Source organism: Mya arenaria, chromosome 12, assembly GCF_026914265.1.
Source record: "Mya arenaria isolate MELC-2E11 chromosome 12, ASM2691426v1".
Classification (NCBI taxonomy): domain Eukaryota; kingdom Metazoa; phylum Mollusca; class Bivalvia; order Myida; family Myidae; genus Mya; species Mya arenaria.
This window is the reverse complement of record NC_069133.1, coordinates 67,707,274-67,734,695: the sequence shown is the minus strand read 5'-3', so window position 1 is coordinate 67,734,695 and position 27,422 is coordinate 67,707,274. Positions and strand designations below refer to the sequence as shown.

Genomic DNA, 27,422 nt, shown 5'->3' with positions numbered 1-27,422 from the left:
TATTGTAATTACCTCCCTTGTTGACGACTGTCGTCTGTAGCATCAGGGAAACCGTGTCTTCTGGCAATATTTAGAACGCTAATTAATAATTTCTCGCTTCAAATGTCACCATAAAACAGTTTTCACGCACCTTTCAAGAAATAATGCTTCACTCTCCTCAGAACTATTTAAAGACCGATTTGACTATTAACATAATCTGAATCACTGCGCGCATATCCTTGACAACCACAAATTATCGCATAGTCATACGCAATTATTTTCACTAAGCACAAAAGAGTTGTAACAAAATATACATTTTTACTTAATTTTGTTTAACTGAAGTGAGAGAAAAAGCATCCACCATAGCCGCTCGTGTAAGATAGGTTTATCCCGACCCTCGCGCATGTTGTTTTGCGGAAATTCGGTAAACCTCGTTTCCGCAAAACACCCTACGCTCGGGTCGGAATGAACTTATCTTACACTCTCGGCATTGGAAGATACTTATAATCTTTTCACTGTTATTTCACTAATAAAACTTTATATTTCTTCGAAAGGCATGAATGAAAAAAGGGTGTCATTATAACTTAGGGAGGTAAGAATGTGAAGAGATTAGCAGCGTTACGCCAAAGGATCACGTTTTGCACTTGGACAATTTTACACCAACTATTTAAGGAAAGCGTTTACGCATTTCTGTAACAAATAACAAAACCGTTTGCCGGGGCAAGATATGCGATAGTTTATTGCTTGAAACTGGGCGACAGAAGCAAGTCAAATATACAAACACATTCAACAATTAAAAAATTAGCTTTTATCAACATTCATGGAACATGTTATACTATTGTCTGTTGTACCCAAATACTAACAAGAGTGACACTCACAAAATACGCCCATCAATAATTTCTTGGATTCTAAGACAACTTACTGTCACATTGGCCCTTTGAGAAGCAAGCTTTTCAAGAAGCAAATGATTTGGCACAATATGGCATTAACATTTGGCTGATTATCATACTTGACCGATTTATTTTACCAACAAATATTTTCAGCAAGTTTGGTGAAGATCAGATGATAACTGTTCAAATTAGACAGTGGACAAAGCAAAAATGGCAAATTTTGACCAATTCAAGGGCCATAATCCTGAAGAGCCTGGCTGGTTATAGAACTTTGCCAAGAATATATACCAACAAACATTTATAGTAGCAAGTTTGGTGAAATTCGGATAAAAACTGTTCAAGTTTGAGAGTAGACAAAGCTAAAATGGCCAATTTTGATAAATTCAGGGGGCCATAACTCTGGAGTGCCTAAAGCGATTAGGCTGGTTATCGAACTTGACCTAGATATTTCACCAACAAACACTTTCATGAAGTTTGGTGGAAACTGGATGAGAAATGTTCAAGTTAGAGAGCGGACAAAGCTAAAATGGACAATTTTGACAAATTCAGGGGGCCATAACTCGAGTGCCTAAAGCGATTTGGCTGGTTATTGAACTTGACCGAGATATTTCACCAACAAACACTTTCATGACGTTTGGTGGAAATTGGATGAGAAATGATCAAGTTAGAGAGCGGACAAAGCTAAAATGGCCAATCTTGACAAATTCAGGGGGCCATAACTCTGGAGTGCCTTAAGCGATTTGGCTGGTTATCGAACTTGACCTAGATATTTCACCAACAAACACTTTCATGAAGTGTCGCGCCTAGAATTGACCAAATCCCACATTATCGGGGATATTCCCGCTCAAATAAAAGCCAATCTTAAGATGATATGAATAGTTTGTACAAGTAACGAATGAAAACTATGACAGTTTCAGTCATTGATTCACTTAAGTAAGTCAAGCAGCAGAGTTAGTGTAAGTAAGCGAGTGTAAGTAAGCGATAACAACAGCAAGTGGCAGTAATTCACTGACGGACTGTTTTAATGCAACTTTCAAAAAGAAACATGCGCATTGTTTCTTCAATGAAAGCACATTTGTTTCTTATAGAATTTTATCAATTACAAACCATTTTAATTATTTTCTAAAAATAAATAAATTTTATTTTTAAAAAGTTGCAAGAAATTTTTGAAAGAAATTTAAAATTCTGTGGAGAAACCAGAAGTATTTGTAATGATAGATTAAAATCTACCTAAAACCCCGACATGTTAAACAGGACCAACACTTGCTGATGACGCATAGGCCACTACAATGCAGACGATCTTAGAAATCAGACATAATGAGATAAGATAATGCTATATAAAGCATTGAAAGTTAAAATGTATTTACTTGACAGTTCACTTTCAAAAGGAATATGCAACTTATGTCACATCACCTTAAAAATGCCAAATTTAAAATGGAAAGTTACTAATAAAAACATAAGAATGTCACATCAAAAATAAGCAAAACAAGAGATGTTTGTCAAACATTATGCCCCCCCCCCCCCCTGAGCGCCATGATGTCAGGATTATATGGACAATTGAATGAAATATGCATGGTTTGAAATAACAGCTGATTTGTCACTGACATTGGATGCCGTTGAGGCATTTTTACGATTATGACCCTTCAAAGTGTGAGGATAGTGTGTTATGACCATGACCTTTGACCTCAAAATCCATAGGAGTTATCAGCTGGTCAAAAACCTAAATGTCAAGTTCGAGGGCCATGGGTGCAGGCATTGTCAAGATATCACACAGACAAGCTTTTTTCGTTCAAGGTCACCATGACCTTGACCTGATGACCCCTAAAATCATATGGGGTCATCTACAGGTCAGACGCAACTGCAAATCAAGTTTAAGGGGCCATGGGTGCAGGCATTGTCGAGTTATTACTCAAAACATTTTCGCATTCAAGCTTACTGTGAACTTGACCTTTGACCCGATGACTCCTAATATCAACTAGAACTATCACTGAAGGTGATAAATACCCCCAAACGCTGCCCTGATATGAAATTGCAGTCAACTTTTTGGAAAGCCAACCTATAAATGACAACTTTATTTTAGGGACTATCGTCATTGTAATTTGCTAAAATAGTGTAATGATTTATATACACTGAACTCCTCATTGTCCTATATCATTGTATAAAGTTTTATTACATACCATCCGGTAGTTTTCAAGTTATGCTTCGAACAAGTAAAAAGTAACAAAGGGCAATTACTCTGTAATTTGCTGTAATAGAATTGCGGTTCCTGTACATTGCACTTCCTCTTATTATGATCAATCACTGTATGAAGTTTTATTAAATTCCATCCAATAGTTTTCAAGTTATGCTCCGGACAAGAAAAATTACAAAGGGCAGTAACTCTGTAATTAGCTGAAATAGAATTGCGGTTCCTGGACACAGCACTTCTTCTCATTATGATCTGTCATTGTATGAAGCTTTATTAAATTCCATTTAATAGTTTTCAAGTTATGCTCGGGACAAGAAAAAAGTATTAAAGGCCATAACTCTGTAATTAGCTAAATAGAGTAATGGTTCTTGTGCACTGCACTTCCTCTCATTGTGCTTTACCATTGTATGAAGTTTCAATAAATTCCATCTAGTAGTTGGCTAGTTAATGTCTGGAAAAAAATTGACAGCAAAAACAAAGGGCAATAACTCAGTAATTAGCTAAAATCGAGTGATGGTTCTTGTGCACTACACTTCCTCTGATTGTGCTTTACCATTGCATGAAGTTTCAATAAATTCCATCTAGTAGTTTGCAAGTTAATGTCTGGAAAAAAAAATTGACAGCAAAAAATAAAGGGCAATAACTCAGTAATTAGCTAAAGTAGAGTTATGGTTCTTGAACACTGCACTTCCTCAAATTGTGCTTTATCATTGTATGAATTCCATCCAGTACTTTTCAAGTTATACTCCGGACCAAAAAAAGTAACAAAGGGCAATAACTCAGCAAGAATAGAGTTATGGTTATTGTACACTGCAATTCCTCTCATTATGCTCTACCATTGTATGAAGTTTAATCCAATTCCAGTTTTTTAAGTTATGCTCCGTACAAGGTAAATTGCAATGGACCGACCGACAAACCGACCACAGGGTGACTCCAATATACCCCCTCCAAACTTCGTTTGTCCGGGGTATAATAAGGGTCATCTACTGGTCAGGCCAAACTTCCATGTCAAGTTTGATGATCATAGGTGCAGGCATTGTTGAAATATAACTGGGAGAAGATTTATTAACTGTTTTGCATTAAAGGTTACTGTGACCTTGGCCAGATGGCCCCAAGTGTCAATAGGGTCATCTACTGGTCAGGCCCAACCATCATGTCAAGTTTGATGACCATAGGTCCAGGAATTGTTGAGTTTGCTTTCAAGGTCACTGTGACCTTGACCTTTGACCCCTTAAATCAAAAGGGGTCATCTACTGGTCAGACCCAAACTCCAAGACAAGTTTGAGGGCCGTGGGTGCAGGCATTGTTGAAGTATCGCTCGAACAACCTTTTACCATTCAAGGTTACTGTGACCTTGACCTTTGGCCTAATGACCCCCCAAAACATCAGGGGTCAACTACTGGTCAGGCCCAACCTCCAAGTCAAGTTTGAGGGCCATGGGTGCAGGCATAGTTAAAGTATCACTCAAACAACCTTTTACCATTCAAGGTCACTGTGACCTAGACCTTTGGCCCAATGACCCCTAAAATCAATAGGGGCCATCTACTGGTCAGGTCTTACACCTCCAAGTCAAGTATGAGGTTCATTGGTGCAGGTATTGTGGAGTTATAACTTGGACAACCTTTTATCATTCAAGGTCACTGTGACCTTGACCTTTGGCCCGATGACCCCAAAAAATAATAGGGTCATCTACTGGTCAGGCCCGACTGATCTACCGACCAACATGTGCAAAGCAATATACCCCTCTTCTTCGAAGGGGGTCATAACAAAATTTAATTTGTTACCTCTTATAAATGAACTAAGAATGTTGCACCAATTAAAGGGCTGTCTGATAAATTAGTTTATAATGTCCAAAATTAGCTACATTTACATTACTGTGAAATCATTAATGTTCGTGGGCATGAAATTTCGTGGTTTGCCGAAAAAAAAAACAATTTCGTGGGTACTTGAATTCGTGGATTTTCATTTTTGAAAAAAAAAATCGAAGATGCGATCGTCCTTGATAGTCTGCATAATATCCACGCGCTGGCCCGTGATTTCCGTCTTCTACATCAATTAGTGCATATACCCATGTCACTTATCGATTTAATTGGGAATAAAGGTAATAAAAGAAGATGTACCCTGATCATAAATACAGATAGGGGAAGCCATTGAATGCCAATTAAGAATTTTGCAAACTGTGAAAACACCGAAAAGGTGCGTATTTTGTCACGTTCGGTGCTTAGTAACCTTCAATGTACTAGTAATCGATTAATTATTTCATTAAATAAAAAAATCGAGTACAGACACTCATCACGCACATCTTGTAAACTTGGAGACTTTCATTAACAGCACACGTTTAAACACGTGCTTATAACTGTCATTTGCTGCATAAAACACATTTAATTGATTTGGTTCATTATTTGTTAAAGGCAGTTATAATATATTAACAGAATAATGATCGTAAGTTTTACAGTGAGACAGGTTTTAACACTGTATACTGCGACCTCTGTAAATGATATACTAGAGTATGTACGTAACAAGGCAATTGAAAAAGTGAATAAAGGGTTTATATTTCGTGGGATCTTGAATTCGTGGATCAACCAACCCACGAAAACCACGAACATTAATGCCCCACGAACATTAATGATTTCACAGTATATTTAATTATTTGACCTTATTTAAATATTCCAGGGAAATCTGTAAATGGGCCGAATGTTCAGAACTTTGTTAAAGTAAACTAGAACTCCGCGAGTCGGATGTGTCGCCTGACGAATTATTTACTGTCGACAAACGTTAAGCCAGGAGCAAGCAATTGGTTATAAAAGCAAAAATGAGCACAATAAATACTGAAGTCAATGACATTGAGAAATAATTTGAAGATAATGGATTAATACGTTTTCAGGTGTGAAATGAGCATCTCTGTCTTGCTTATGTCTAAACTGTTATCCAGACCGGTAGTTTCAGAGGAGATGTTCTTTAAGCAATTGTTGACGGACGGACGACGGACAAAGACCGATCACAATAGCTCACCTTGAGCACTTCGTGCTCTGGTGAGCTTAAAAAGTGTGCAAGGTAAAGTTAAACATGAAAATTAACAAAGTGCAATAACTCTAATATGGAAGCAAGAGATACAGTTTTTGTGCACTGCGATCCCCTTCAATAAGATCTATCTATAAAGTTTCAAGTTGATAACTCTTATACTTTTCGAGAAATGCCCGGACAAAATTTAAGCTTGAAAATTAACAAAGGGCAATAACTCTAAACATATAGATGCAAGAGTTACGGTTTTTGTGCACTGCACTTTCCCTCAATCAGATATACCTACGGAATAAGTTTCAGGTTGATACTTCCTATAGTTTACGAGATATGCCACGGACAAAACCTAAGCATGAAAATTAACAAAGGGCAATAACTCTAAAAATATGGCAGCAAGAGTTACGGTTCTTGTGCACTGCACTTGCCCTCAATGAGATCTATCTAGCTATGAAGTTTCAAGTTGATACCTCTTATATTCTTCAAGACATGCCCCCGACAAAACTTTAAGCATGAAAATTAACAAAGGGCAATAACTCTAAACATATAGATGCAAGAGTTACGGTTTTTGTGCACTACACTTTCCCTCAATCAGATATACCTACGGAATAAGTTTCAAGTTGATACCTCCTATAGTTTACGAGATGTGCCACGGACAAAACCTAAGCAAGAAAATTAACAAAGGGCAATAACTCTAAAAATATGGCAGCAAGAGTAACGGTTCTTATGCACTGCACTTGCCCTCAATGAGATCTATCTAGCTATGAAGTTTCAAGTTGATAAAAATATGGAAGCAAGAGTAACAGTTCTTGTGCACTGCACTTGCCCTCAATTAGATCTATTTACATATGAAATTTCAAGTTGATACCACTAATAGTTTAGGAGATATACCCCGGACAAGCGAAAATGGGACGCGGATGCCGCCGCCGGCACCGACGCCGCCGCCGACGCCGCCGCCGACAAAAGTAACCCCTATATGTCGTCTTTTAAGGCGACACAAAAATGTTATGAACGACTTCGTTGTTAACTTTTAAATGTATATTATTTGGAGATGTGCTCATATATCTAACTGGAATGGGTCTCCTTTTATCAGATGTCCCAACTCTTGTTAGAAATACTGCAGCTCACAAATGTATCAATAATACTTCTACAGCAATAAGGATATCAAAGTTAACAATGATGACGTTAACAACGTTGTTAACTTTAACAAACTTCGTAACAGTACGCCCAATGTATGTCTTTGTTTGCCTCTCTGTCAGTGTTTTGGTTATTCTTGTATTTAATGCACAAGTCAAAGTCTCTCAAAATTCAAGGGTCATAATTCCAAACATATGTAAAACAATTTACCAAGACAAAATGTCCATTCCCTAATAACTATATAACTTAACAGTACAAATCTATTTGCATATCTATGTCTGACAAATAAAAGGGTTATGCTATGGACAGGACCTTAATGCAAATATGCTAAGGTAAAAGGTGGATTAGGGTTGCACGTAAACCATACAAGTCTAGGTCAAGTTTGTAACTATATATAGTTAAACTTAAACTCCTTTTTGAGATTTTAATAAAGGTCAGGTTATGATACAGTTTCCTCTCAATAAGACTTCAGATTAGTGATATGACCTCCAAATGTATTAACAATCACACGCGTGGGTATGGATAACCATTCGGAACTCCTTGGCAATTTTCCATTGACAACCACCTTGGATGTAAATGGCCAGTTTACAATGTCAGAAATATGTACACTTTAACTACGCTTCACGTAGATCGTGTAGTTATTTCAATTATGCAGTTAAACTTAATAATATTATCTAAGAGTTTACGACCTACGTCTGTATGATGTACCGGCACGTATCTGAGGCTTTTTTCGATAGAAAATGGCCAAGGAGCTCTGAATGATGGATAACATGCTTTTCCCAATAAATAAGGGTGGCTAGTTCTTGAAGTGAAGGAATCATTTACACTGGAATAACCACAAAATGTTCACTGTCTTGTAGTAGAATAGCTGCAGCAGTCAGAACAAGCATTATGTTTGCTTTGTGACTGGTTATAATGTTGTTTTAAGTTCAAATGCATAATAATCAGGCTGCATGTATAATTCGTTTATACATTTCATATTCGATGGCGGGGGAGGGGTAGGCACATCTCTAGTCTCTGCACTTGTATCGTAATCCTGGCCTTTTCCCTGTTGATGTTGATGCTGGAAATGTATGATACAAAATGTTTTCAACAAGAGGGCAAAAATAGCCTCTAAGGCTAATCTTATTAAAATAAGCAATGGTAAGTATGGATGTTGCTGTTTGTCTAGAAAGTAAGTGGTTGCCAAGATATATGATGGTTGATAAGGAGGCATGTCATTGTAAAGGAAAATTAATAGTGTTCCTAGTCAAGACATTGTAAGCCGGTTGTTCCCATGGACAAGGGATGTGATGGCAATGGAAGCGGACTACTGCTTTGAAACTGGTCGCTTATGAAGTCATTGGTTGATGTTGATGTAGGTAGTTGCTATGGAAGAAATAAGAATATGGACAACACTATCGCTGGAAAAGGCAGAAATTTGTATACAATGTGCTGTTAGTAAGTAAACGGTTGTAGTATTATTCAGTGGCAGATCCAGGAATTGACGTTAAAGGAATGTAACTAAGGGGCGCAAACCTTCGCAATATAAGTATATAGAATATATACATACTTGGACCCTAGAAGAATGGTGGGCTTTGACCCAAGGGACAATTTGAACATTTCTTGTAATTGGCACTACATGGGACTAATTTTCAAAGGTCTTTGATTTAAGGTTTCCATTTTTTAAAGATATTACTACATTTCTTGAGAAATTGTATCATCCAGTTTTCCCAGATAGACAGCCAAGACAAAGGTTGAACCTAGGTTTCACCTGAGGGCGTTAATAACAGACTGTTGCTGAGACAGGACTGTTCGGATGGACATACTGGCGACCGACAACATCCGAGCCTTCGGCATACCGAAATAGTATAGCTTGAGCCAACAAGCATCCTTATTTGTATATCACTGAGCTATGCATTGTATTGTATTGATTAACAATGACTGTTCTTGTTCACAGCAAATTATGGACCGTTTTTTGTTTAAGCTTGTTGGTGACGAAAGCTGACTGCATTTAGAAGTATTCTCGAGTCTCAAGTGAATAAAAACAGGAGCTGGAGATGTCATTTAAGTAATTTTGTAAAGAACGCTGATGGGGATCAAACCATGCATCCTATACTTTGTATTCAATAACATGAAAATCACCAAAACAACTTGCATGAAAGTATCAACTACCATTGTCCTTGATCTAAACTTATATTATACTCTTAAATTCTATTCAGACCAAAGACAAAAAAATATTCAGAAAAGGGGTATTATCATCATTTCCAACAACTCACCAGTAGAAGGTCTTTCTTGGCCATCTTTTGGGATTGGCGGGGGATTTCAGCCGACGGGTGCTGGTCTCATGTCTGCTCTCAGCACTGCTCTCCGAAATTGGACAGCACCCACCAGACTGCAAGTAAAATATTAAAGGTTGTTAGTTGCAGTTTGCAACATATTCGGCTGTTGTAGTTAGTACAAGTCTGTTTGTCTCAACCTGGATTTGATTCCGGGCCTCGGTGCATGAGAGTTTTATTTGTTATTACCAAGCCGGGCAACTGGGTTTCCATCAGTTCGCTGGTTCCCCAACAATGACACAAGACCACACTCTTGTGCTACATCGTGTAAACGGGCATCGGTTTATTTAACTTTCTTCAAAATCATTGTAAATTAAAGTTAAAATAAACTAGCTTTTCGCTTTTTATCAAAGTTTAACTTCTGCTAATCGAGTTTGTCGCCTGTCAGGACCGGCAAAATACTTAATAGTAAAGATCATCAGGACCTTGAGGCTTTATCAGTTGACCCCAAAATAAGTAAGATCATCTACTGATGATAAAAGTGGGCACAGCAGGGTTTTCGACTGTTAACCAAATCATAAATAAGTACACGATTAGAAACGATCATAATTGTTCCAGTAAAATGACCATGACCTTGCCATTTGACAGCTGCCTCAAATGTCTTTATGGGTGAGATATTGAACATGATTAATGTGAATACCAACATAAAAGGCTATTCACCAAGTTGTTAAAAGTTATTGATCGGAACGCCAATACTTTTTATTGACACAATGCCTTTGACCATGACCGAATGACCCAAAATTTAGAACGGTATCTGTTACTAGAAAAGGCCAATGTGCAAGACACTACATCATGTCCTTTGAAAGGTATTGTTCAAAAACGAGTGTTATCCCGCAGACGACAGCGCCGTACCATGCAACCCCTATATGTCTGTAATGCCATGCAGGCATAACAGACACTCTAATATAATAACATTTATTGCAAAATGTATAACCTCCGTTCTGCAATGATAATGTAAAGGTGGTCTAGTGGAAGATCTTGCAGGCTGGAACAGACTAAGGTGATTGCCTATTCTTGAAGAGGACGCGTGTGACTTGCGCCGTGATGTACAAATGGTATGGGAGGAAGATCTTGCAGGCTGGAACAGACTAAGATGATTGTGTATTCTTGAAGAGGATACGTGTGACTTGCGCCGTGATGTACAAATGGTCTGAGAGGAAGGTCTTGCAGGCTGGAACATGAACTCGCAAAATGAGGGGGTATGTTGAACGGGTGATTTAACAGCCAAGTGGTTGGCCTCCATGGAAATATTTTTACAATCTAAGTAAAGGGCCACGACAAGAGACTACATACCAAATATGAGGGTCTTGACCATGCAGGTCCAAAGAAAATGATGTACAGAGATATAACTATAGAAATATATAGAAATCCTGGGATTCCAAAGATGGGAACAGGGATATTATTTTTAATAGCATGTTAACTTTATTTAAAACTTATGGTCTCTCGTGCTGTGTCACCTTTAATCCCAGGGACATTAGTTGCGCAATTGGTAAAGGATGGTGCTGAGTACCAAATATCATTGATCTAGCCCATGAGATTGAAGAGAATATGTTTTAAAGAGCCATCATAATATCAAGATTCTACATAACACATATCAAGGGTCTTGGGGTAGCGGTTTCATACCAGAATATTTTCAAGATTCCTTAAGTATGTATGTTACTTGTGAACCCCAGAGCATTGTTCTTTCATACTTGTGAGAAAACCACTTTATGATGCTACATACACATTATCAAAGGTCTGAGGGCTATGGTTTGAAATTTGAAGATTTTCCATGTTCTTTTTATACATTGTACAGTATATATTTTTTATAGGAAACTTGTAACCTCCAAGGCAAGGGCCAGTTTTGACACAAGGGCCATTTAAAAATATAATAAAACATGGAAGAGAGCCATTATATTATGTATACCAAATAACAAGATTATTGATTTAAAGAAAGTGTTAGGGTGGGCAAAGATTTCCCTATATAAGTACATAATAAAACTGGTGACACACAGGTCAGGGCAAGTTTTGACCCCTGGGGCATAATGTAGCAAATGTGTGGCCTCAGGCTCATGGCTAATGTTTTGATCTTGGGAAAATATTTCAAACAATCTTGGTCAAGGACCACTATATGTTGCTACATACAAATTATCAAGGGTCGGGCCTAGCTGTTTCAGACAAGAGATTTAAAAGAGTTTTCTATACAGATTTATACAAGCAACACCACGGGCATGGTAAATTTTGACCACAGAGCTTAATGTTTTTTGTAGAGGACCACTTTCAGATCATGTTACACAACGCAGGGTTCGAATTTAGACTCGCTACTCGCAAAATGCGAGCAACATTTGCAAATTGCAAGTGACTTTTATTCAAGCTCGCAAAATTCTGTGAGTGGCTTTTTCTAGACCACAAAATGTTAAAAGGAGAGTAGAATAAACATGAACTTAACTCCGCTACGTTACGTCGAGTGTAAACAGCCTGGCATGTTTACACTACCAGTATAAAGAAGACAGTACGGAGTCACGCTCTAGTAAGTTCTAGCAAGTTTTCAAACATAGAACAAATACAAAGGCCGAGTTTGATCTCGAATCTTTCTGGGATGCTCAGAGGCGTGCATAATACAAAGTGAATACAAATGATGTAATCACCTAGCTCAATCAGCAATATGAGCTCTGCATGGAATTCATTTCTCTGATAAATTTTGACAGAGCACCACCAAAAGAACATTTCTGTGAAGTTTCATCGAAATTGTCGAAGTGGTTAAGCATGAGATATTGTTAACAGCAGGGGTTAATGCGGAATCTGAATTTACGTAAGATTTTCCTATTGCCAATCTCTTTAGCAGGATGTACATTGAAAATAGTAAATGCAGCTTACCTATATTTGCACTGTGAGCAGACAGGTGTAGGGATTCAGAAAAAAGTAGTTCTCCTGATTGGTTGGAGGCTGGACAATGTTTGATGCCGATATCCTTTCTATGTCACACTGGACAAAGTCCTGTTAAACAAATTATCACAACAATCAATGAATTTAAGCATCCATAAGATTTGCAGGGGGAATCCATTGCTCTTAAAATGTGATTTTTTTTTCACAATTAAGAAAACATGCACACTTATATTGGTACATGTATATTTATTGACTTAAATTGACATTACACACTGTGCATACTGATTAACTGTTTTATACCAGAGCTGTCAGAGGAGTGACGAATATCACCGAATGCTGCCTGGACACTGGAATGCCCATCTATTTCTTTGAGAAGAGGCCATAACTCTGAGGTAATTGTACACAGCATTCCCACCCATCATGCTTAACCAAACTGTGATGTTTAATTGAATCTCATTGAGTCAATTAGAAGTTAAGCTGCTGACAAGAAAATGTAACAAAGGGTAAGAAGTTCGCTGGAAATAGAGTTTTGGTTCTTGTACACTGCACTTTCTCTCATTGTGCTTAATTAAATTCCATCCTTTTATTTTCAAGTTATGCTTTGGGCAAGGAAAAATAACAAAGGGCAATAACTCTGTGATGAGCTGAAAAGAAGTTATGGTTCTTGTACACTGCACTTCTTATCATTTTGCTTTACCATTGTAAGAAGTTTAGTAAATTCCTTGGACTTGACCCCATTAGCCCTAAACTCAATAGGAGTCATCTACTGGTCAGGCCATATCTTTATGTCAAGTTTAATTACCATAGGTCTAGGAATTGTTGAGTTATCACTCGGATAAGCTTTGGTCTAACGATGGATGGACGGAAGAACCGACCAACCGACAAAACATAGACTAAATCCAGGATTGCATTCTAATGGCAAGTTATGGATGTAAAAGTATCACATGCAACACCGCTAAACGTGAACTGCCAGACAGCTTTGAAAGTGAAATTTAAGGCATTAGGGTGTGCCATGATTTACGATCGCTAGCCAACAGCAGGCATAATTGCGTATGCCAAGGCATTAACCTCCCTTCAACCAGATTTTGGCAGATTAGATGTCCTGAGCATTTATCATCAATATGTAGTTATATACTGATACACAATAGTCAATACACTGGTTTATATAACCTCGATTAATAGTGCACTTGTGTCACCAGTAATCACCTACCGTGTACTCACTCTGCACTGTGCTGCGCTGTCAATGTCGCTGTTCATCCTGCAAAAGATCTGGCCACCGCTGGAATCATTGGAGAAAAGACGGAGGCATTGCCATTTTCAATGACGATGTTGGTCACCAAATTGAACAGCTTCTGAAAAAAAAAGTTGAAAATTGTTCTCATAGTACAAAGAATACAGACAAAAGGTTAATGGGAAACAACATCATAGCCATTTGTTTCATTTTCAAATATATCACGCCTTTACCCATTGTAACCAAATTTGGTGATGATTGGACAAATGTTTTAGTTGTTAATCAGACAACATACTCGACGCCGCTCGCCTACACCTATACATACACTATTTACATGCCACCATGAATAAACTAGGTTGTGGCCTCAAGTTACTAAGTAGTGTCCTTAAGTTACTAAGTTGGGGCCTTTAAGTAGCCTTAAGTAACTATGTTGGGGCCTTAAGTAACTATGTAGGGGCCTTAAGTTACTATGTTGGGGCCTTAAGTAACTTAGTTGTGGCCTCAAAGTACTTATTAGTGGCCTTAAGTTACTAAATTGGGGCCTTAAGGTACTATGTTGTGACCTCAAGGTACAATGTTGTGACCTCAAGGTACTATGTTGTGACCTCAAGGTACAATGTTGTTGCCTCAAGGTGCTATGTTGTGGCCTCAAGGTACTATGTTGTGGCCTAAAGTTACTAAGTAGTGGCCTCAAGGTACTAAGTACCGTAAATGACTGGGTATAAGACGATTAAGGAGTATTAGACGCAGACAAAAAAATCCATGAAAAATCTGAGAAAAAAAATGTTTGTTTGGGGTTAAAGATCGCATAGAAATTATGTCAATAACGTCTGTCAATTTCGGCCACCATGTTTGTTGACAGTGATGACAAATATTTTTTTCGTGAAAATGGCGATGGTTATCTTAAAAACCATACAATGATAATGCAAAATGTGTTTCATTTCAATTCGTTTTATGTTAGGAAAGGCACTTAAAAGAACTGATTGTGACCATTTGTTTCTGGATAGCACTGAAAGGTGCCTTTTATGAAAATATGTAAGATTTCTTTTTGACAGTATATCGTAAACGATAACCTGTCGAGAATGAATTAAGTTAAGGAATGAATTGCGGTGTTGATGTCATTATCGGGGTATGAACCCAATTAGGTTGGTCAATGTGTGTGCGTACTTTGACCAACCCAATTGCGTTCATATCCCCGATAATGACATCAACCCCGCAACTCATTCCTTATATTTACACCAATAGTCCATTATTTTATTCAAGAAACGTTAAAAAAATACTTCATTTCATCCGTAATCCGTTCTTACCCATTCTGTAAATAGAACGACCCGACTATAACCGGAAACATTTTTTTCAAATGACGTCACAATAACGCGGGAAAAGTTCAACCACTAGAAATCACTTTAAAACGTAAAATTGAAACACTTCTGGTACCAATATATTTAAAATATAATAAACGAACACTTTTAAAATTGTTGATCTATATTTTACGGGACCTGCAGACACAATACAACCAATAACAAGATCAATCGCTTTCAGGTATATTGTTATGCAATGAATTACGATCCGAACATATCCGAAGATGTTGCGTTCATCGATTGATGAACGCAATTGCCGAAAGGCAGTTCATTTAAGGAATGGAAGTTGAGGTGTAAATATTTATGCATAAACCTTATATTGTACGGGTTTGTTCTCAAAATGTCAACACCTACAGAAAAGAATAAAGTTCACGTAAATGTGTGAAAAAAACAAGACCATTATCGCATCAATTTGTGGTATTGGTATGTTAAACAAAACAAAAGGCAATGCGAGTTTTTCACACCTTATCATACAACTGACAAAAAATATTTTGACAGTGCGAAACTTTGCTTTTGATATGCATGTTTAATTATTGTTCAATTCAGTTTATTATTCAAAATAATATTGAATAACTTTAATCGAAAAATATTTTTGTTTAAATTATTGACGTCTTACGATATACTGATCTTCAACTGTCGTTTTAACCCGTATATACAGTACTCAATCAATATGACACGAGTAACATCACTTTCTACATAAAACTAAACAAACTCTCGGCTTGAAATCGACCTCAGAAAAAAGTCCCAAAAATTATTACTGGGTATTATACGCAGGCATTTTTTTACATCAAATTCTGAGGGAAAAAAGTGTGTCTATAAATACCCAGTCATTTACGGTAGTGTCCTCAAGTTACTACGTTGTGGCTTCAAGATACTAAGTTATAGCCTCAAGTTACATTGTAGTTGTCTCCAATTACTAAGTAGTGGCCACAAGGTTCTAAGTTGTGGCCTCCAGTCTCTAAGCTGTGGCCTGAAGTTACTAAGTTATGGCATCAGGTTACTAATAAGTGGCCTCAAGTTAATCAGCAGAGGCCTAAAGTTACTTAGTAATGGCCTTAAGTTACTTAGTAATGGCCTAAAGTTACTTAGTAATGGCCTAAAGGTACGAAGTAGTGGCAACAAGTTACTTTAGTGTGCTAAGCTTCAAGTTACTAAGTTGTGGCCTCAAGTTACTAAGTTTTGACCACATGTTACTTATTTGTGGCATCAAGTTACTAACTTCAAGTTATTACTAAGTTGTGGCCACAATACAAATAAAGTGTTGCGGTTGTCACCTTTGAAATAATACATAGACAATGTTTCTGTCTTAAAATATTAATTTAGAGTGATCTGCACTTACATTAGCAATTTAGAGACTGGGAGGTATGATAATACACCAAGAAACAAACAACTATGTAAAATTTGTTCAATGACAGCAGTAGAAAGAGAATTTCACTTTTTGCGTGTATGCCCTTATACAGGGACCTAAGGGAAAACTATTATAGAACTTACTGTAGTAGTTGGTCTACATTAAACACGGCTGCAAAACAGTGGCTCTAGCTCTTTAAGGAGCTGTATATAAAAAAAGACTCAATGACACTTCCGAGCTAGAGCAAAAGAACGGACATCATCATAGGGTTACATCCTTTTCAAAAATAGGTAGGGTAGGTAGGCTTTTTTTTTTTTTATTAGGCTTTATATCAGAATATCATTTTCATCATTGGAGAATCAGGTGTTCAAGTTATCTTCTGTATAAGCATTTAAGGTTTAAACTACATATTGAAAAGCAATAAAAATAAAAAATAAATGTTTTTTTTTTAGTTTTTCCTTCTTTTTATTCAAACTGACTATAAAAACAGTAGGGTCAGCGCATATTCCGTAGGTAGGGTCGGGTAACCCGAACCAAATGTATTCTTTTTTTAGGCCTAATAATAAGCGAGAGCAAAAAGGACGTACTTGGCACGGACTGGTACTGATATTTGAAACATAATTCTCCAAAACTGTTCTTACTCAATTACATAGAATAAACCAGTCTAGTAATTCTGCCTGTCAAAAACATGCAGACAAATACTATCATTATCTGATGAAAACCTTTTTCTTCTACATATTACTCTACTGGAAGAACTAAAAAGGTTAATTTTCTAAAAGTAACTGCGGTATACTTATGAAAATTGTAATGAGTATCAATTTGACTACAAATCTGTAAATTCAAACATTGCTGCTTTATCTCAAATGCCCCATTACATGTTTTGAACACCAGTCAAAACAACCAGAAAACAAGAGGGCAAGGCGGCCCTCTATCACTCACCTGATTGAAAAAATGGTTCTTAAGTTATTGATTGAACAACATACTAGACTCGCTTGCCCGTATGCCACAAGTAAAACTATAATTTGTCCAGTTTTTTTTAAACAGGCATATAAAAACATGAAAAATTTGCATTTGTGTAAAAAGTCACAAAGGGCAAAAACTCTTAGAAACTAAAAAGTTTGAGTTATAAAACTTGTCACAAAAAAGCACAATGTTACTGTGAATAAGTAAATGAAGTTTGAACTTGATATCTTTAAAGATTGTAAAACAATAAAATAATAAAAAAAACAAGAGGGCCCTGAAGGCCCTTTATCGCTTACCTGATCCAATTCAAGTGTAAAATAAGTGTTTTCAGGGCGAGGGCAATTGTTACAAAACTCATCCCTATCAGCCTTAGACCACAATTATAAAGGATCATCTTCATTTCAGCTACTTTTGATCATATAAGTTAAAATAAGATGCTTAATTGGTAATATGGGCTTTACCGCCTACCAATTCAGGTTATATGGTGCCAAACAGGACTAGAGACTTGGGTTTCACATCTCATTCACATCCAAATATAATCATGAGGTATGGAATCAAAACATTTATACCTGCTGGAATTAAAAAATATATTACTTAGATCCTTTCTAGTGACCAAGTGTTTTTTTTAAATCATGGATGATTTTTTAGTATCACGAATAACCCACTTGCTGTAATAAGTACATTCTGACCAGGTTTTATATAGATAAAGTAGATCATATGGCAGTCTTCGCACTAATTTTTTCAAGCACTAGCCCAGTTGGGCTAGCAGCCTGGAAAAAGCACTAGCCCGAATCAAGTTTCACTAGCCCGAACCAAAATAACATTTTAACAGAGATATTTCAATATATGTGTAAGGTAATAAAGCTATAACACCAGTAAACTGTTTTCTCATTTTAATCTCTACTGTATTCCATCAACAATCAAAACACAAGGTCTTCTGACATCTCGCAGTTGCTTTCTCCGTCACTATCGTCTCCATCATACATCATCTTCTCTGGCACCAGCGATGTCGTAGTTGACTAAAAGTAATGCTTCGACCTTGCCCTAGAGCTAATCAATATAAACATTCTGACTAAGTTTCATGAACATACAGTGCTAACAAGCTTTTCCTATGATTTGACCTAATGCCCTAGTTTTTTACCACAAAAGATCTGGTTCAAACTTGACTTAGAGATTATTAATATACCGTATTTTCTCGACTATAAGACGGGGAAATTGGGTCCCGATTTTTACCCCCAAAGTAGGGGACCCGTCTTATAAGCGAGTCGATAAAATATTAAAAAAAGATTCAAGTCAAAATCAGTTAAATTTTACATAGGGTATTCGTCTATCCAGTCTATTGTCTGCTGATATAAGTATGGGGCAATTAAGTAAACAACAACACGAAATCTCTTCACCGCGCGTGCTCTGACGTCACACAGTGTACCATTATATCTGCATTTTTTCTCATGGCGCGTGTCAGTATAATTAGTTTGACAGATATATCAAATCAATAAATTGGAATCTTAATATGATGTAGGTACCTAACTGTCAATTTGATTAAGCAAACAAATGACAATGCGAATATGAATCCTTTATTTTCGTCGCCAATCAAGGGACAATATTGCCTAAAGCATTATTGCTAAACAAACACCTATTCATGCCTCGGCTTTTTGCAGTTATGTTATTGAAGCCATTTATTTTGCCGAAGAACTTCATTGGTGTCTTCAATAAAAAAATAAACTAAAACAAACATATGTTGTTATTGATTAATTATTACAATTTCGATAAGTAACGACCTGTCCTGCAAACTTATGTACTCATTTTTAACCTACCTCCAAATAGAGAGCTCACAGTTGACCGCCATTTTCTTTGAGTAAAACAAAAACAGTTACCGCGAAAGTCGATAATTGTATGCTGGGCTTGAACATTTTTACACATTAGAATTTTTTTTAGCATTTTAGATTTGCTTAAAAATTGACCCCGTCTTATAAGCGAGTCGAAACAAAAAGCACCAGATTTCATGGGCAAAGTTAGGGGGCCGTCTTATAAGCGAATCGCCTTATAGTCGAGAAAATACGGTAAACATTATGACCAACTTTCATGAAGATACAGTTATAAATGTGACCTCTAGAGTGTTAACAAGCTTTTCCTTAAATTTGCACATGACCCAGATTCAAAACTTGACCTAGAGATTATTAATATTAACATTCTGACCCAAGTTTCCTGAAGATACAGTCATAAATGTGACCTCTATAGTGTTAACCAGCTTTTCCTTTAATTTGACCTGGTGACCTAGTTTTTAACCCCAGATACCCAACGTCAAACTCGTCCAAGATTTTATTGAGGGTAACATTCTGACCAAGTTTCATTAAGATTTTGCCAAAATTGTGTCCTCTAGAGTGTAAACAGTCACATTGTTGACGACGGACACAGGGCAATCACAATAGCTCACCTTGAACACTTCGTGCTCTAGTGAGCTAAAAATAGAAAAAGAAATAATTTTAAAAAATGTGAAAAATAATTTTGATAAATATGCCCACATAAGGAACATTTCTGTAAAAATATTTTGAAACTGAGTCAATGGCTTCCCAAGTGAAGATTTTCAAAGACTTCCATAATAGACAAATAGTGAAAACTAGCTCTGCCCTGGCAACCCTGTCATTTTTTATGAATCAACATGGGGAATTTGACAAAGAGTCAAATCCAGTCAGTGGTTTCTGAGAAAAGATTTTTAATTTTTTTCCTTTTAATTGCAATGGCAACCAGAGTTGATGACAGACGGAGGACAATTTACTATCACAATAGCTCACGCTGAGCACTTTGAGCACAGGTGAGCTTAAAATTGGCATAAAGAATCATTTATGTTTATTATGAATACCATAGCAGTCCTTTTGAAATATATACATAGCTAGCATGCACATCTTTTATTGATGAACAATTAATGTTATGACCATGATTTATTTAATACAGATTTCATAAGGCTGGGTGTGGTTTTAACCAGCAATAGATAATCAGAAAATCTTCATCAGGAAGCATTTACCAACTATAACAAGGATAGGTCCTGAAGACTTACCCAGCTCCATCCCAATTGCATTGTGTTGCCTTAGAGATACTGCAGGCTGTGTGGTAGCAGTCAGCTTTGCCATTGACCTGTACACATGCAGTTCCTATCATTGGCTGTCAAGATGATGTCTAGCTATTTCTCTTGACACATACAGGTATACCTGAAAAAAGTAGCACTGAAAAGAGACCCTCTCTCCTCAATGAGAATCTCTCTGCAAAAAGACTGTCTCTCTGTGAACAGACAAATTCTCCATGAAATGACAATCTACAAAAAGGGATACTCTTTTAGAGTAACCCATGTGCTGCAAAGAAACAGTCCCTGAGTAACAGACACAATAGTCCCTAATAACAGACACCATATAACCACAGGTAACACTTACTTCAATCCTTATAATAGACACCATCTCCCCACAGGTAATGCTTGTTTAAAATAAGATTTTGTTTGAAACTTTAATTGAGATTCTCTTTCAGAGTAACCTTCACGCTGCAAAGAATAAGTCCTAAATAGAGGACACCACATCTCTCCACAGGCAATGCTTGCTCTAAATGAGATTCTCTTTCAGAGTAACCTTCGCGCTGCAAAGAAAGGTCCTAATAAAAGACACCACATCTCTCCACAGGCAATGCTCGCTCTAAATGAGATTCTCTTTCAGAGTAACCTTCGCGCTGCAAAGAATAAGTCCTAAACAGAGGACACCACATCTCTCCACAGGCAATGCTCGCTCTAAATGAGATTCTCTTTCAGAGTAACCTTCACGCTGCAAAGAATAAGTCCTAAATAGAGGACACCACATCTCTCCACAGGCAATGCTCACTCTAAATGAGATTCTCTTTCAGAGTAACCTTCACGCTGCAAAGAATAAGTCCTAAATAGAGGACACCACATCTCTCCACAGGCAATACTCGCTCTAAATGAGATTCTCTTTCAGAGTGACCTTCACGCTGCAAAGAATAAGTCCTAAATAGAGGACACCACATCTCTCCACAGGCAATACTCGCTCTAAATGAGATTCTCTTTCAGAGTAACCTTCACGCTGCAAAGAATAAGTCCTAAATAGAGGACACCACATCTCTCCACAGGCAATACTCGCTCGAAATGAGATTCTCTTTCAGAGTAACCTTCACGCTGCAAAGAATAAGTCCTAAATAGAGGACACCACATCTCTCCACAGGCAATACTCGCTCTAAATGAGATTCTCTTTCAGAGTGACCTTCACGCTGCAAAGAATAAGTCCTAAATAGAGGACACCACATCTCTCCACAGGCAATACTCGCTCTAAATGAGATTCTCTTTCAGAGTAACCTTCACGCTGCAAAGAATAAGTCCTAAATAGAGGACACCACATCTCTCCACAGGCAATACTCGCTCGAAATGAGATTCTCTTTCAGAGTAACCTTCACGCTGCAAAGAATAAGTCCTAAATAGAGGACACCACATCTCTCCACAGGCAATACTCGCTCTAAATGAGATTCTCTTTCAGAGTGACCTTCACGCTGCAAAGAATAAGTCCTAAATAGAGGACACCACATCTCTCCACAGGCAATACTCGCTCTAAATGAGATTCTCTTTCAGAGTGACCTTCACGCTGCAAAGAATCAGTCCTAAATAGAGGACACCACATCTCTCCACAGGCAATACTCGCTCTAAATGAGATTCTCTTTCAGAGTGACCTTCACGCTGCAAAGAATCAGTCCTTAATAGAGGACACCACATCTCTCCACAGGCAATACTCGCTCTAAATGAGATTCTCTTTCAGAGTGACCTTCACGCTGCAAAGAATCAGTCCTAAATAGAGGACACCACATCTCTCCACAGGCAATACTCGCTCTAAATGAGATTCTCTTTCAGAGTAACCTTCACGCTGCAAAGAATAAGTCCTAAATAGAGGACACCACATCTCTCCACAGGCAATGCTCGCTCTAAATGAGATTCTCTTTCAGAGTAACCTTCGCGCTGCAAAGAAAGGTCCTAATAAAAGACACCACATCTCTCCACAGGCAATACTCGCTCTAAATGAGATTCTCTTTCAGAGTAACCTTCACGCTGCAAAGAATAAGTCCTAAATAGAGGACACCACATCTCTCCACAGGCAATACTCGCTCTAAATGAGATTCTCTTTCAGAGTGACCTTCACGCTGCAAAGAATAAGTCCTAAATAGAGGACACCACATCTCTCCACAGGCAATACTCGCTCTAAATGAGATTCTCTTTCAGAGTGACCTTCACGCTGCAAAGAATCAGTCCTTAATAGAGGACACCACATCTCTCCACAGGCAATACTCGCTCTAAATGAGATTCTCTTTCAGAGTGACCTTCACGCTGCAAAGAATCAGTCCTAAATAGAGGACACCACATCTCTCCACAGGCAATGCTCGCTCTAAATGAGATTCTCTTTCAGAGTAACCTTCACGCTGCAAAGAATAAGTCCTAAATAGAGGACACCACATCTCTCCACAGGCAATGCTCGCTCTAAATGAGATTCTCTTTCAGAGTAACCTTCACGCTGCAAAGAATAAGTCCTAAATAGAGGACACCACATCTCTCCACAGGCAATACTCGCTCTAAATGAGATTCTCTTTCAGAGTAACCTTCACGCTGCAAAGAATAAGTCCTAAATAGAGGACACCACATCTCTCCACAGGCAATACTCGCTCTAAATGAGATTCTCTTTCAGAGTAACCTTCACGCTGCAAAGAATAAGTCCTAAATAGAGGACACCACATCTCTCCACAGGCAATACTCGCTCTAAATGAGATTCTCTTTCAGAGTAACCTTTGCGCTGCAAAGAATAAGTCCTAAATAGAGGACACCACATCTCTCCACAGGCAATTCTCCAAATGAGATACTCTTCAGAGTAACCTTCGCGCTGCGAAGAATCAGTCCTTAATAGAAGACACCATCTCTCCAAATGCTCGCTCCAAAAAAGACTCATTACAAAAAGAGACTCACTCCTCCAAGAGGCACTCTCTTTGCAAAGAGAAACTCACAGTAATGTTCTGCTCCAACAAAGTTTTCGCCACTGTATCTGCCATTCTGTTAGATGTCTTCCACCTGTTAAAAAATAATACTACATTTTTAATGAAAATTGTCAGCTGTTAATGTACAATAAAACAATCAACCTGTTCAGTTTTTCCTGAATTTTAGTCTAGGCAACTTTAAAGTCCTTGATCTAACAAGTGGGCCATGCATGATAGCCCTAATCCTCTCACCTCAATGAAAGTTTAAAACCATAGTTTTTTCTGAGAATGAATGAGTTTTCAATAATGGCAATGCAACTTGGGATTAAACTATTATCCAGTATTGTTAAATGTTTTAGTGGTTAATGTCATCCAAGCCAGGGTTTCCGCCAGCCCTTTATGGCTTGTCGGGCCCGACGTGCCTTCCGCTGGCAAGGCTAATTACCGACATGCGTTAATTATGCCGACATGCTTTAATCCGCTTAGCGACAACCCTTATCAAAACAATCATCAGTTCTGACAATACACAATTTTGTTGCGATTGCAATGGTTGCAACGGTTGACTGACAGCTAGAAGGCGTGTCGGGACTAATACGGCATTTGTATCAGCCATTCAGGATCGACGACAGCATGAAGGCGTGTCGGTGAGGTTCAACAGTGCAATTAACCGAACTCCTCCTATTCTTTATCAAAATGGGAATGTGTGAAAAACACCACTGTCGTAATTGCGACCTTCATCACTATAATCATCTATGAACGCAAAGTAAACAATATGTCTTAATTGAGTTCGGTAACATAAATCATGTGTCGTTTTATTTTGCTTCTTAATCCCGAGTCCGTTTGTTAACCAATTATTAAATTATTATTGAGAACCGTGTGAAGATATCTGTGTTATTATAAACAAGGGTTATGCTATGTTGTCGTATGTAATTGAGTCGCGTTCCCGTCTTTAGTTTAAAAGTGTAAAGTTATATTTTGTGTTGCTTATTATTAAACTTTGATTATTTTTCAAATTAATTTATTTAGAAAAAAAGATAAATAAATCTGAAAATGCACATTACATTCCCTTTAAGTTATTATTTAGCCGACCCGGCTTTAAAAATATTAGCTGTAGCAGCTTTAAATACGAATACACCCACGAGCAGTCGCTTTGCTCCGGGCTCTTTTGTGTTCCAGCATGCAGCATGCTTTACACGTTTTGCTGCGACGTCAACGGTGTCAATATAAATAATACCCGCACTAAACGAAACATGAGTCGATCGATATCGTCTATATTGTATTGTCGGAAAACTTGAGAAATACCGATAAATAATGAAAAGAAACCATTTAACTATTTCACAAATATTTTTAATGTTAATCGGACTTGAGTTGGTAATTCTAAATCATAGGAACATAACTGTAAACTTGTTTAAAATGCAGGAAATTGCACCATTTTGGATACGAAAATTTAAAAAAAATCGACATCGGGAGGGGACACCCCTCCCAAACCCGCCCCTTCCGACATGCATGACATGAAATTCCTGGCTGAAACCCTGCAAGCACAACATTGATATATGTTTGCAAAACTGTACACATGATCTAAATTTCATTGCTGAAGCTTAAAAAATAAGGAAGTAGGTCAAAAAGCGACAGCAGGTTTTTTAGGGGGCATTTTGGGAATATGACCTATACCCGCAAGATTTCGCATCAATTTGGACAAAATTAGGAACTTCTTCATAAATAATGACAAAGGATATAATCTATATAATACTTCAATGAATAAAATTTGTATTTTCAACAAAATATGTAAAGACTCCTTTAACACCAGATTAAATAGCTTATAATCCCTTTGTTTTAACTCTTTGAAATAGACAAATGTTTGATCAGAGATTGGTCCACTTGAAGAAAACAGCATAAAGAAAATCTTAATCAGATTAGTTTTGTCAGTTTTCAGATAAGTATAATTTCACATTTTCCATGAAATGATCAAATTCAAAAGACACTATCTTTCGGTAAAAGCTATTACATGGCTTGTGTTGTTTTTTAATTTTAAAACATGTTTTGCTGGTAGAAAACTCTAGAGGTTAAAACTCAATTTTAAGAACATCCATTTGCAGTTATTATAAAATAAATAACGCCTAAATTGTTTGTTTCTTTGATCAAATAGACATTAAAGTATTAGTTAGTAAGATAGAGTGCTAAGACCTTGTGATTAGACAGGCTTCTTAGGTATCGGGACCCGGATATAATATAAGGCCACAACAAATTGATCATTTGATCGTCAGGATTTGCCGCACCTAAAATTCGAAAAAAAAGAAATTAAATAAAAACCTTTTTTGCGCCCGCACATATTATTTTTCTGAATTTCCCCTATTTTCTAAATTACTTTTACTTAATTAAATGTAAACCTGCAATGTCGGCTTCGTCTTTTTATGAAGGTATTTCCATGCTTTTCATTTTTCACGAGTCTGTCTTTGGACAAAATCATGTCCGGGTAACCGCAAAACAGCTTATATTTGTTGACAGTCTTTTTTGCTCTGCATATTTTGCAGGTCGCACCATTGTTATTCATTTCAGGTATCAATTTTCAGTATACTAAATCAGTTTTCGTAATGTAAAATACACGTTTTAAGTGTAAATCAGTGTGATAGTCAATGGATTATAGTCTTCAGTAAACAACAGCAGTTTCACAGCGTCGAAGGCAATAATTATCTAAGTGTGTTTTAAGTAATTCATTGTTTTGTTCTCAAAATTTAGTGCTAAATAAAAACAAAATCAGATTTTGAGTACAAAACTTTTATTCAAATACACGCCGGACACACGACTTACAACCATTGAACAGGTTTTCATGAGTAATTTTTTTTAAATTTTAAAATGCATTTCTTAGTATTCATATACTCATTAGTGTTATGAACTGATAAAAAAGTACGACTTGTAAATGCTTTAGAAACAGTCTGTATTTACACATATAGTATTATAATAACATCAGTAAAATCAGAAAATAAAACCTTTTATAAGTATAAGGACTGTTTTAATTTTCTAAATTCTTTGTTCTTATGCACCAGTCGATTGTAGCTGGTCCCCCCAGGTCCAGGGGTAAACCCCGATAGCTGGGGGAAATGGGTTGTGTTTTTAAATAATTGAAGCAGTACCAAACAAATCTGCAAATGTGGCACTGGTCATTATATTAAGTGCAGGTGTTGGATTAAAGATGTTTCCATTTCAAGACCTCACCATGACCATGAACCTATGGTTTATAAGTCTGTGCCTTGAAAAAGAATAACATGACCACCTCCATAGCTTCAATGCCTGTAAGAACTTAATAGCAGAGACTTTCAGTCCAGCCAAGCCCAGGCAAAATCCCCGCCCTGCGGAACCAAATGCTTGTGAAAACAAAACCGAATGTCCATGCACCCAAGGGACTCTACATAAGGCCCATTCCACAGTATATTTGGCTGGAAGACAATACCACCTCATTCACCCGGCACTGCGAGGCCACCAGGCCACCCTGGACTTAGAATGACTAACCTCGAAGGTAAAAAAACAGTTCCAAGAAAAGTGAGCACCATGTAGACAACAAATCGAATAAACACAGCTAAATACATCAAACGAACACCACGAAATGTCAAACAAACATGTGAATAAGATTCTTGATCAAAAGATTTGCAAGGAGTTAATATATAAGAACATTTACTCACTTTCGAGACTTGGAGACGTCAGGCGCCAATATTTGCTTCAATCAATAGTTAAAACGTCCCATAAAACGTCTATATATGCAAACGGATAAAACCAGACTGGTACGCTACCAATCTTCTACGCAGTGACCTCCCCTGACTTGCAGAATAGATCTCTGTCAGTATCTGGATTACAGCTATATAAACCGTTTTTTAATTATTCTATTTTCATTCTTTTTGATTTTCAATTATTCAAGGTGCATTGAGATTTAAAGGTAATATATGATAAGATAAGTCTTAAAGTTTGTTTTATTTCGAGTCGACAAGGTATGATACAAATAACATACATATAGTCTCGTAGCGCTTTTTTAGCCGTCTTTATTTCAACGTCATGTAGAAATATAACAGATGTAAAATGGCTATAAAAATAGAATGAATGGTTAAGATGACATGAACAGTCACAACATAAATTGC

At 37.2% G+C, this 27,422-nt stretch overlaps 1 long non-coding RNA gene across 2 annotated transcripts; it reads right to left on the bottom strand.

Annotated features, from left to right (window-relative positions):
• Positions 1–705: 705 nt before the first annotated feature.
• On the bottom strand, positions 706–27,007 carry LOC128210181 (uncharacterized). Of its 2 annotated transcripts, none has more exons than XR_008257112.1 (8): positions 26,973–27,007; positions 23,326–23,389; positions 20,348–20,498; positions 13,603–13,744; positions 12,384–12,503; positions 10,462–10,698; positions 9,468–9,583; positions 706–8,272 (listed from the first exon to the last, which is right to left on the bottom strand). It is a non-coding gene; the product is annotated as an uncharacterized LOC128210181 (long non-coding RNA). The 2 variants fall into 2 exon arrangements; XR_008257111.1 differs by having other exon boundaries at positions 13,614–13,744.
• Between the last annotated feature and the right edge of the window lie 415 nt (positions 27,008–27,422).